This window comes from Macrotis lagotis, chromosome 6 (genome assembly GCF_037893015.1).
Source record: "Macrotis lagotis isolate mMagLag1 chromosome 6, bilby.v1.9.chrom.fasta, whole genome shotgun sequence".
Classification (NCBI taxonomy): domain Eukaryota; kingdom Metazoa; phylum Chordata; class Mammalia; order Peramelemorphia; family Peramelidae; genus Macrotis; species Macrotis lagotis.
This window is the reverse complement of record NC_133663.1, coordinates 54,881,615-54,894,079: the sequence shown is the minus strand read 5'-3', so window position 1 is coordinate 54,894,079 and position 12,465 is coordinate 54,881,615. Positions and strand designations below refer to the sequence as shown.

Sequence of the window (12,465 nt, the reverse complement as noted above, 5' to 3'; positions counted from 1 at the left end):
GGCCCTCCATAGAAAGGGAAAATGTTGTCCAGACCCTGGTTGGATAGCCTTAAAGTTAAGGTAATTTTGAAAGAGTTTTGATTTTTCACCTGAAACACTTTTATTTCTCAGCCAAGAATCAAAAAGTAACATCCAGCCAACCACAGGTCCCTAATCTCTGCAGGGAAAGTCTCATATAATCTGAGGTCACTGTAGGGATTAAGCCTCTCCTCTGGGAAAGAAAGTTTCATTTTCTTTTCCTTTATAATTAATTGTTTTGAAGTTGGAGAATTTGGAAACATATCAAGCTATTAGGACTTTGTATGAAGTTTGTATCACCATGTAGTTGGAAGTAAGAAGTAAGAAGTAAGAAGTAAGAATGTGAATTATTACCAGGTTTGATTTCAAACTGCACCACTGAGACTTTTCATAAGATTCTTTAGGACCAGTCAATGAAGAAGGCATTCTTGCCAAACATCTTCTGATGGATTTGATGTGGACAACAAAAATCAAAACTGGAGGGAGACAGTCACCTCACCTCCATCCATTTAATATAAATGATAAAATACATAAATAACCAATATCATCCAAAAACTTTTGATTAAATGTGAAAAGTCTTTGAAAGTCAAACAATGCTAGATAGGAAAACTGCTCCAGTTGACTGGGGATTTCACCATGGTGCCTGAGTCCTAGATCAAAGCATCAGTTTGACTGGAATCAAAGAATTCCAGAGGTTGGAGCAAGTCTGGCATTCCCAACACACTCCAGAAGATCTATGTCAGAGAATAAGAGATTGAAGCAAGACAGGAGTCAGGAGGGAGCATAATCTTTGGCTACACTGGCAACTCGTAGCAGAAGACAGACTAAGAGAAACTCTGAGATGAGGTCAGATTTTTCCCCCAACTGCCTTTCCTGGTGCTTTTTCTGGTGTCACCAGAACAATAATATAATATTCTTGTATTTTGCATGAATGTTTCTAGCAAACTGAATTCTGACTTAATGACAAAGATGCCATAGGAGACAAACACAGAGATAAAGATAGAGACAGAGACAGAGAGAGAAAAGGGGGGTGAGGGAGAGGAAAAGAAAAGAGAGAGGGGAGAGAGGGAAAGAAGGGGAAGGGAAGAGAGAGAAAAATAACAAGAAAGACAGAGAGAGAGAGAGAGAGAGAGAGAGAGAGAGAGAGAGAGAGAGAGAGAGAGAGAGAGAAGGGAACCAGGAGAATTTGGAGGTCATTAAATTGGCCTCTATATTTAAACCAAACTAACTCTTGGAAGACAATGTTAAAATAAATCAAAACCAGGACGAAGCCAACAAATCTATGTGTAGTATGATGAATGAAAGAAGTGGCATGAGATTTGAGAGAAAAAATCTTTTTTGTCCTTTAAGGTAAGAATGGAGTGTGGAAAAAAGGAAAGTCAAAAAGGAAGAATTGGTCAGCATTCCTGCCAACATTTGCCTTGGGAAGATGATGCTTTATTTTGGGAAAAACTAATACAAGTCCTTTAGTTAGAATCATATACTCTCTTGGTTGGTGAATTCTTCTCACCATTTCAGAAACAGCTCAACCATGCTTCACCTTAGTCCACCTTGCTCCTAAGTAGACACCCTCCTCCTGTAGTTCTATAACTCTAAACAAGATCATATTGACTTTTGCAATTACTCCTAGATGGGGTATGCTAGGAAATGGTAAACCATCAGCATGGTGAAGTGCCAACATATTGCATTTCATCTGCATTATTAATGTCTCCATCATTATCTTACGTCAACAATCAACAAAATAAATCCAGTCATAAATAAGAGGATGGTCTTCCAGTTGAGAAGACCTGTCTCTGACATATGCTAACATTGTGACTATGGCAAATCTCTTGACCTCCTCCTCTTAGGAAACTTTCTAAACTTTAAGCAACAAATTAATTATTGATCTGTCTAGATGAAAAAACTTTCTCTGAGGGAGTTTCCCACACTATGCTGAAAACACAGATTTGGAATCCTCCTCCCCACCTCTTCCAAATTGTACAAAATGCTCCAGATACAAAAAAAATAGTCTTGTCCTTACAAAGATTACATTCATGTTGCCCCAATTAGATGAAAATATTCCCTAAGATTGCCTTGAAGACCCTGGGTTCTAATTCTGGGCTCAGGCTTCCAAATCTTTGTAATTTATTCACTTCAGACATTCACCAAGATGGTACAAACTTTAAAGTATTGGTTTTCTACCCAAGTATTTTTCTCGAAAATTTATTACCTTGTCTTTTGTGAGTTTGTTTAGCTGAAGCCAGTTCTGATAAAGTTGAATTTCTGAACCTTGCCCCCAAAGTGACCCCATCAAGGTGTTTACATTAAAAAAAAGATTCCTCTAGAGTAGTCAGTCTATATCTTTGACATTCTTTGACATTCTCTTTTTGTGTCGCTCTCTCTTCTTTTAGCCATTTACTCATCAGTGCCCAAATACATCTTGGAAGTTAAGAAATTCAGAAGAAAAGGATAATGCCAAGTAAACTAATTCTCCATGATAAAATTTTAGCAGATTGGAGACTTCAGCTTAATCATTCCTAGAAAAAAAGAAACTTGGATTTGTACAGAATGTACTTTATTCTCAGGTCCATTTTGGGGTATAACTCTAAAATTTTTAGAAGTCCTTCCTTCTATTGAGCTATATTTTTAAGCTAGAAAAGATCATACATATTATCTGATCCAATTTCTCCATTTAAGAAAAGAGGAGAATGAGGCCCAGAGCAGTTCTTAAAGGAAGTCCTGGGTTTGCTTAACCTAATCCAAAGTTTCCCCACCACACTGCACTGGCATTTACATAGATGCTCAAGTTGCAAATGTGAAAAATATAGGAGTATGAACTAAATATACAGTATGTCCTGGAAGTTGCTAGGTTCATGCTGAGGGCTCTGGTTAATTGATTCCTCCATCATAGATTCATGGGTATAGAACCATGGGTATACACCCTCATTTTACAAATAAGGAAACTGAGCCCCAGGGTGAAGAGGTGAAGTGAACTAAGATCAATGGATTATAGAGGTAATGATGACCCTGAGGACCGAAGTCACCCTTTTTTGGTATGTACCATGGTCAAATCCCAATGTAAAGTCAATATTCTGGCACAATAGGGCAATATTCATAATCTAAATTTAGGAGCTATTTTTGTGGAGATGCTCATCTCAAGAGGAGATGAGAATCTTTCCCAGGCTACTTAATTGAACTTAATGACACCTTTGTGAGGCAGGAAGACAAGGTTCATTGTCTCTTTTCTGGAACCTGAGGAAATCTATAAAAAATATGAAATAACCTTATAGTGTCCAAGGTGAGGATCTTCCTTTTAGCCCTGACTTTGCATCTCGGAATGAAAGGAGAAGAGGTTTGAATGCTTACATCTCTAACCAAAAGGTCCTCCTTAGAATTCTCTTGTTTTCTTATTTCACAGCCTATGGCAATATTATTTTCTAAATAAAGTCTCTTCTCTGCCTCACTGTTCCTCCATTTCTACAATCCTGTAGAAAATATTTCCACTATTACCATGCTCATCAAGAAAAAATAAACAGCAGCACCCCCACAGATGTTTCCTTATTTGCCTAAGGAAAAATAAGGTAAACAAAGTTATTGTGACTCACAATATTTGTGTAAAAGGCACCACACTAGCTCCTTCCCAAGTCCTCCCAACAATAATATTTTTTAAATTTTAATTTTTCATCTTGGATGACCAAGCACTGCTTTGATTCCACTTGTGAGTTTTCCCTCATCCTCCATTGAAGCATATTGTAAATTCAGCAAGGGTCTCTGCATCGGATGGGGGGGGAGCTTTCAGGAATTGACTTCAATTCCTCCAACACTGCCCCAGATCCCAGGATCCAGATGCTCATTATTCATCAGGTACTACTCTGGCATCCCAATGGATACTAACATAGAAAGTTGGAAGAGGTTAACAGGTCCAATTCTCTCATTTTACAAAGAAGGAAACTAAGATCCAAGGAGGAGAAATAACCTGATTTAAATCCAGATGTTATCGCTCCTAATTCATTATTCTTCCCTCAACACTCCTGCTGTCTATATATTTTTTACTAATATAGCAAACAAATAATGAAACATGTCTTCTTGTGATTTTAGCATCCTTTTTTTTCCAGTGCCTTTGAGAGTATTAATGCAAGATATATCTTGCAGGCTGTTGTCTGGTGCTTATTTTGACACTCTACATTTGGAAATAATACTGCTCAAAATTGTTAACACTTCCAGAAGTATTTTTAAGAAAATAGGACTTGGGGCAGCTAGGATATGCAGTGGATAGTGGCCCTGGAACCAGGAGGACTTGAGTTCAAGTCCAGCCTCAGACACACACAATAATTGCCTTGGGCAAATCACTTAACCCCATTGCCTTCAACAGCTAAAAGTTAAAATAAAATAAAATAGGACTTTATTGGGAAGGAGACCCTTTCTTTTTTTTTCTTTTAATTAATTTATTTTGAATTTTACAATTTTTCCCCTAATCTCGTTTCCCTCCCCCCACCCCCCACAGAAGGCAGTCTGTTAGTCTTTGTGTTGTTTCCATGGTATACACTGGGAGATCCTTTCTTTTTTGCCCCTTTGTCTCTCTATTGTAAATAGTACTTTGGTTGACCATTCTCCATCACTCGAAGTATTCAAGCATAGCTGGTAGACCATATTGTAAGAGATATTAGAATGCATCTCCCTAGGACTCCCTTGAACACGCAAGCAGGCAAGCCCTCAGTAACTTGGGGCATGGGATAGATCCAGAAATATGTGATGGATAAGGATCTTATAGAGATATGTCATTGTAAAGGATAATTTTTATTGAGGAGGGGATAGATCTCAATACCTTCTCAAGTTCCTTCCAGCTATAAAGTATTATGAATCTAGAAAATTAAAATGGAAATTGTGGGGAGAAAAATAGAAGACTGTACCATTTGAAAAGAGCAGATTTTTGGTTGGGATTTAGGAAGGTTCTTCCTCTGACCCATACTGTCAATGTGACCCAAAAGCAGGTCACCTAAACTCAGGTGCCAATCTGCATCAGTGGAGACAATCTCCCCACTGAGAGCTCCCAACACCAATGTAATCACAGGTCTAGGCCAACAACAAAACAAAACAAAAATCTTGGTTCACATGCACATAAAGGCACCTGCTAACTGACACGTCTATGAAAATAAGATTTTAAAAAATTAGAAAAGGAAGAAAATACCCTTGCCAATTCATGAATTACCACTAATTTTGATCTTGTGTTCATTCCATAAGACTAATCAGTTAAGTTAATTCATTCATTTTAGAAAAGAAAAGAGATGGATTGTGGGGAGAGGGGCTAAAAAATGTTTTCTCCCTGTTCTTGCTTGTGGGGAACTCCTCTGAGTTTATTTATGCTATTCTGTAAAATAGCACATTCAGATTTTGCTCCCCATGAAACAAGTTTGAGAAATGATGACCTGCCCTACTCCCCGGGGATGAAGCCAGATCATTATCATCCAGCATGTCATTATTTTTTTATCATTTCTGAATTTTAAAGGGTCATGTTACTGAGATACCAAGAGAGTCTTAGTGCTAAACAGAAATAAAACACCTTGCTTGTGTCTCCTTAGGAAGACTCTCTCATTACCTGAGTTTGGAACTCAAGGAACCTTATCTTGGAGAGTCATTTAAATGTAATTTGCTGAATATACACTAATACATCTAAGCTGAGAATTCTTAATGTTTTTTGTATGTATTATGAACCCTTTTGTCAGTCTAGTGAAGTCTGTGGACCCTCTTCAGAAAATATTTTTAAATGCATAAGATACATTATAAATAAATTGAATTGATTCATAGTTGACAAATATTTTATCCATAGACCTTTGGTTAAGAATACTCATTATGGGGAGGGGGGCAGCTAGGTGGCACAGTGGATAGAGCACCAGCCTTGGAGTCAGGAGTACCTGAGTTCAAATCCAGTCTCAGACACTTAATAATTACCTAGCTGTGTGGCCTTGGGCAAGCCACTTAACCCCATTGCCTTGAAAAAAATCTAAAAAAAAAATACTCATTATTACAGTACAACATAACACAGCACAACACTTAAATCTTTGCAAATACAAAAAATTCCTGATTCAGTATGGTCATTGGGCTGGTGACTCATAGACTTCTTTTTTAATTTAATTTAATTTTTTAGATTTTGCAAGGCAATGGGGTTAAGTGGCTTGCCCAAGGCCACACAGCTAGGTAATTATTAAGTGTCTGAGGCCAGATTTGAACTCAGGTACTCCTGACTCCAGGGTCAGTGTTCTATCCACTGTGCCACCTAGCTGTCCCAACTCATAGACTTTTTTTTTAGTTTAGTTTTTTTTTTTTTTGTCAAGGCAGTGGGGTTAAGTGGCTTGTCCACCAACTCATAGACTTCTAAGGAAATTTCACCCTTCCAGACAGAAGTGAGTGCTCTATTCAGTAAGTAAAAAGTATAGGTTTGCAAAATATTGAGTGCTTTGTACTTTAAACTTCTGCAGAGCTTGAAATGTTGAAATACCCAATTTGACTCCCTGAAGGGGGAATTCAGGACCATTCCTCCTCTCCTTGATTCATGAGTTGGTACATCAGTGTGTTAGATTTCTGAATGGTCCATAAGCCTTGGCCTTCTTTTGTTTCTCAAACTCAAATGATATGTTTAAATATATTGGATGCATCCCATCAAATTCTTTCTAGTGTTTTTCCTACTTATTCATCCTCTGCAACAAGTGCATTGGTGAGCGTACCAAGAGTCAAATGATAGACTTGGAAAAGGGATGAGAACATGTATTTTCTTCCTTGCATCAGAGAGATGGAGGACTACGGGTGTGAAATGTTGCGTGTATTGTAAGATTAGCTCTTTATGTTGGTTTGTTGTGCTTAATCATTTTTCTTTGTTACAAGGGAAAATTCATGGTGAAAGATTTATTCATAAGTGACTATGATGTAAACATAAAAGGCATATTTTTTTTTCAACAAAACAATGAATTTTCATTCATCACCATAATATGCCAAGGCATCAGAATAGGACTTCATAGAAGAGCATAAAATTTACATGGAAAATGTAAATAAAGCTGTAGTTTTAATAAAAAGTAAAATTTCTGGTTGCATGGTAAAATTTGGGGGAAAAAATAGAAACAGAAAAATAAACCCATAAAATACTTAACTTAAAAAAAATTGGAAGAAATGTAGGTAATAGGAAGGAAATGGAGGAGAGATCAAGAAAAGAAAATTTGAAAGTGGGGCAGCTATAGTGGTGTAGTGGATAGGGCACCAGCGTTAGAGTTAGGAGGACTTGAGTTCAAATCCAACCTCTAATTACCTAGCTATGTGATCTTGAGCAAGACACTTAACCAACCCCATTGCCTTGTATAAAAAAAAAAAGAAAATTCAAAAGTTACTGGACTTCCCAAAAACTATGACAAGGAAATGATTGTGAATTCTGTATTTCAAGAAATCTTTCTTAATTATTTCAAACATGGTACAAAATTAGAAATTGCCAAAATTAAAAGACCACCAATAGGGGTAAACTCAAAACTTATTTTACCCAGAATCATCATTATCAACCTTCAAGTATACAATAGGCCATTATAGCTCAAAAAAAAAAAAACCCACCCTTTGAATTTTTCAACATTTTTCTATATACCAAAGAAATAAGAGAACCTGTAATACATCATAAAGGAAACTTCATCTCAAAATCAACTTTTCCAAAAAGCTAAGTATTATTTTTGAAGACAAATGATGGGTATTTTCAAATCGGGATGAATTAATGCCAGTATTAAATGTAAATATATCTAATAGTCTATCCACTAAATTTATAAAGAAAAAGTTAACAGAATAGTAAAATGAATTAGATATAAAATCAATAATAGTAGGTTTCAAAATCCCATTAATGCCATAATAAATCAAATTAATTGATAAAGTTATAGACATAGAGTGCTGAAGAAACTGAATTTGAAAATAGATGAATATATATGAAAATATATGAAAATTCCTCAAAATGAGGAATCAATAAAATTATGAACAAAAAATAATTGAACTAATAAATAAAGCAGAGATATTTTTAAAATCATATAAAATTGGTAGCTCATTAGTAATTGGAGAGAAAAATCATATTACTCAAATCAGAAATGAATTAATGTGAACAAAATAAAGGAAACTACCAGAAACTGTTACAAACAGATATGTCTTGGCATAGCTGAGACATATAAAAAATGCATAGTAATAAAATATGGAGACAAAAATTGATAAAACAGGAAATCCCTAATCTAAATAATCCAATTTTCAAAGAAAGTATTAAAAAGTCTAATAATACTGAGCTCCCATATTTTAAAAATATGGGATCAAATGCATTCCTTGAATTCATGGAATTAAATGCAAAAACAACTAAGCTATATCAAATATTTTTTAAAATAATGACTGCTATCTAAACTGTTTTCAAAAAAGGAAGGTCCTCTCCATAGCTCATTCTAAGAGGTAATGTGATTTTCATTGACAAACCTGGTAAAGATAAGGAGTGAAATAACTGATAGATTGTTTGCCTTTCAGTGGGTGAGGGAGAAGCAGGAGGGAGGAAAACAATTTGGAACTCAAATTTTATTTTTTTTCTTAGTAGTATTTTTTCCAATTATGTGCAAAGATACTTTCCCACTCTTTTTGTAAGATTTTTAGTTCCAAGTTTTTCACTCTCTCCCTCCTTTTTTTCTTCCCTTCCCAAGATAGCAAGTAATCTGATAGATTATTCATGTATATTAGTCATATTGGAACTCAAAATTTTTTAAAAAGTTAAATAATAAAAATTAATACATTTAAAAAGTTATGTTTCTACATTGATCAACTTTCAGTAAGGGATATATATATATATATATATATATATATATATATATTATGTAGTAATGTATTAAAAATAGTAGAATCACAGATATGGTATAAGACCTAGTTCCTTCCATCCCACATGTCAACCTGATAGTACAAAAAACAGTTCAGTGGAGTAGAAGGAAACTTTGACTTTGAGTCAGGCAAATCTCAGTTCTAGCCCCTTCCTGACTCTTAATAATTTTATACCTCTGGATAAATTTAACTCAAAAAAGTATTTATTAAGCATTGTGCTAAAACTATAAATACAAATGGCAAAAAGAAAATAAACTCTGCCTCCAAGGAGCATTCATTCTACTTGGACTCAATTTATCTTTTTTTACTTGCATAATGATGGATATAATAATGGAGTTATAATAACCTACTTTGCAAGAATATTTAGAAGAAAGAACTTTATAAAAGTGAGCTATTACTCATCGTTATCTATTATATAAAAGTTATAATAACCATTATTATAATATAATAACAATATGCCATTATAGAGAATAATTATAATATACTCTATAATGTATTATTATATAAATCATTATAAATATTACTAGCTGGAAAAGGAACTTGGAACTCATTTAGTCCAATCTCCCCATTTTGCTCATAAGAAAATTGAGACCCACGTAGCTTAAGTAATTTTCCTATAACTGAATATTTAATAAGTAATAGAACCAAAATTAGAATTCAGTTCTGATTATGAAATCAAATTAGAAGGGACTTTGCAAACATTTTGCTCAGTTCTAATCCAATGTCATTCCACGTTAATCTGCTATGAAACAAAATTAATCATTTCCATAATCCTATGCTATAGTACCCCTAAATATTAAGGCTACATAAGGGACCAATTTCTATCCTAAGATCATTTTAAAGGATCTATTCTGAGTTTCAGAAGCCTAAGTCTTAACTTAAAAGTATATCATTCATATCCCCAAAGTTGGTCAAATACACTTATTTTAGGATGTAAATTAGACATCAACATGGTGGTTTCTGGAACCATTTTTATGAATGGACTTTTTTTCTGTTTCATTGGGAAAAAATCAGATGTTATATTTCAAGTATCTACTGTTTTGGCAGACAAATTCCTAATCATTATATTCAGTAAGTCAGAAAATGATCCACTCACATATCTTAATGAGAAACAGATCCAAGTACTCTTGTGCAGTAAAGAGATAGGAAATCTTCACCTAGTGTTTTTGTACTGAAGTCATTCCAAGGTCATTTTGAACATTATTCCATCCACACCCAGGAAAAGCTATCTAGAACATGTTTTATGAACTAACTTGCCTCCAAAGAACTGCTCTTTGGGGAAAAACCCCAAACCCACCTTAGTTACTCTCTTCCTCTGGGATTTTCAAGTTACTGAATCATTCAAATCACAGATAACGAGACTGATGCTCTTGAGGCATTGGAAACAGTATTTCCTACCAATCAGTGCCACTAGAGAGTGCCTCCTCTCTTCCATTGATCCATCATCAGACATCTGCTATGCACCTGTTGTGGGCAGGCAAGGTGTGTAGTGACTTTGGGAATTTCCCATTTGTAAAAATGGGGAACTCTAGTTTCTGCTGGTTAAATGAAGAGCCTCTCCAGGGGTTTTCTTACTAAAAACCCCTCCAGGTTGTGCCCACCATTCCAGATCTTGTTTTTTTTTGTTTGTTTGTTTTGCTTTCTTTGTTTACAGGGTGTCCTAAAATGAGAATAAAAAAGGAAATCTTCTCCCAAAATATATAGGACATTTTAAAACAGTGCTTGGCCCAGAACAAGTTCTTAATAAAAGTTTGTTGATTGATTTGATTATTTTTCCATCCCCGTAGCCAGATACTTATCATATACTAAGTATACTACCCTAACTTCTTTTTCTGGTGACACACATAAAATCCCATTGTAATCATCTCCATGGAGGCCCATTCTTGATTTATAGAATCAAACCTTTCTGTGGTGAGTGAGCAATTAGAAAAGAAACATTCTGAACTTCCCAGGAAAAAGAAAGCAGTATCATGGCCCACACTCCTCTACTAAGTTCACTTTTTCTTCCACCTCCCAGTGGGTGACATTTTGTTTTGATGGGTCCCTCAAGTATCTTTTTCACTCAAAGTCTGTTCTTCCCTTGTTGCCTACCCAGAATGACTGTGTTTCTTCATTTACCTTCTTAAAGTTAAACCAATGACTCCAATTTTGTCCTATTTTTCTAAGAGCTAATCTATTTCCATATACATACTCATCATCATGCTCTATAAAAGAAAAAAACTTTGTTGTAATATGTTTTTACATGGTGAGATATCTTTTTCTTTTTTAGGTTTTTTGCAAGGCAATGGGGTTAAGTGGCTTGCCCAAGGCCACATGGCTAGGTAATTATTAAGTGTCTGAGGCTGGATTTGAACTCAGGTCCTCCTGACTCCAGGGCTGGTGCTCTATCCACTGTGCCACCTAGCCACCCCTATGGTGAGATATTTTAATATATAGGTGCAGCCTATGAGTGCATGATCAGATATATCAGGAACCTGGTTCACCCCTCTCCAAGAGTAATTGCAATTCCTGCCTTGATGGAGCAGAAGAGTTAAAAGCCTAGTTCCACCTATATGTGTTCTATATGGAATTTGGATAATTGTATATATATATATATATATATTATATATATATATATATATATATATATATATATATATAAAACCTATATCAGATTACTCACTGCCTCAGGGAGGGAACAGGGTTGAGAGGAAGGAAGAAAAATATAGAGCCCAAAAGCTTACCAAAAGATTAATGTTGAAAACTTTCTTTGCATGTAATTGGAAAAAATAAAATAACATAAAAAGAAAAAGGAAAAGAAAAAAGTGGAAGCTGGGAAACAAAAATATCCTATATGATACTGTGATTTCTCCCATAGAAAAATATTCCTATGAAAAAGGAGTGCATCACTCAGAGGGGAGATCAATAATCATAATCTTAGGAGGATAAAATGTGTATTCTCACCCCCACCCCATATTCCCTTCTCTCTTTTCCAACCCCTTCTACCCTTGTCCTTATCTCATGAATGCCTTCTTTATCTGTCAGTGACACTCAGCACTTTGGCCTATGGAAGAAATCTGCTTTAGAAGTATATGTTGCTGGTAGTCCTTATCATTGTATTCATCACTTTGTTCCTTCTTCTTGGATAAAAATATAGCCTCACCTCTCTCTCTCTCTCTCTCTCTCTCTCTCTCTCTCTCTCTGTGTGTGTGTGTGTGTGTGTGTGTGTGTGTGTGTTTCTGGGATTCTTGACTACAGTTAAGACTCCAGAGTTGAATCTTGTTGCTATTGACGGTCCTCTGCAGTTATCTCCATGGGCACTGAAACCACCTAGCAAGTCCTTTTGCCTGGTCTGAACTTTCTCTACTAGAACCACATTTCAGGAAAGAATCAGGTACTTTTTGTTAATTTCTGGGTTCCTGAGATAGGAGGAACATTATTGATAATCAATTGTTTGCAGAAACCAGAATTGGGTGGCTGATATATTTTTGTGTCCTGTTTGATGTTTTATATATTTATGAAAACTAGAACAAAATTGTGAGTGTGGTTTTTAACTTAATTGATAATATGGTAAAATGGAAAGGGTGTTAGAGGTGAAATCAGAAGAACCAGCTTTAAATCCCA

General features: G+C 35.4%; 1 protein-coding gene across 1 annotated transcript in view; it reads left to right on the top strand.

Moving 5' to 3' along the window:
• The first annotated feature begins 12,105 nt into the window (after positions 1-12,105).
• LOC141490850 (uncharacterized) overlaps positions 12,106-12,465 on the top strand; it is a 48,605-nt gene continuing 48,245 nt past the window's right edge. Inside the window, exon 1 of the mRNA XM_074191183.1 lies at positions 12,106-12,235. The gene's annotated coding sequence lies outside the window, so the exon portion shown is untranslated. The remainder of the gene's footprint in view (positions 12,236-12,465) is intronic.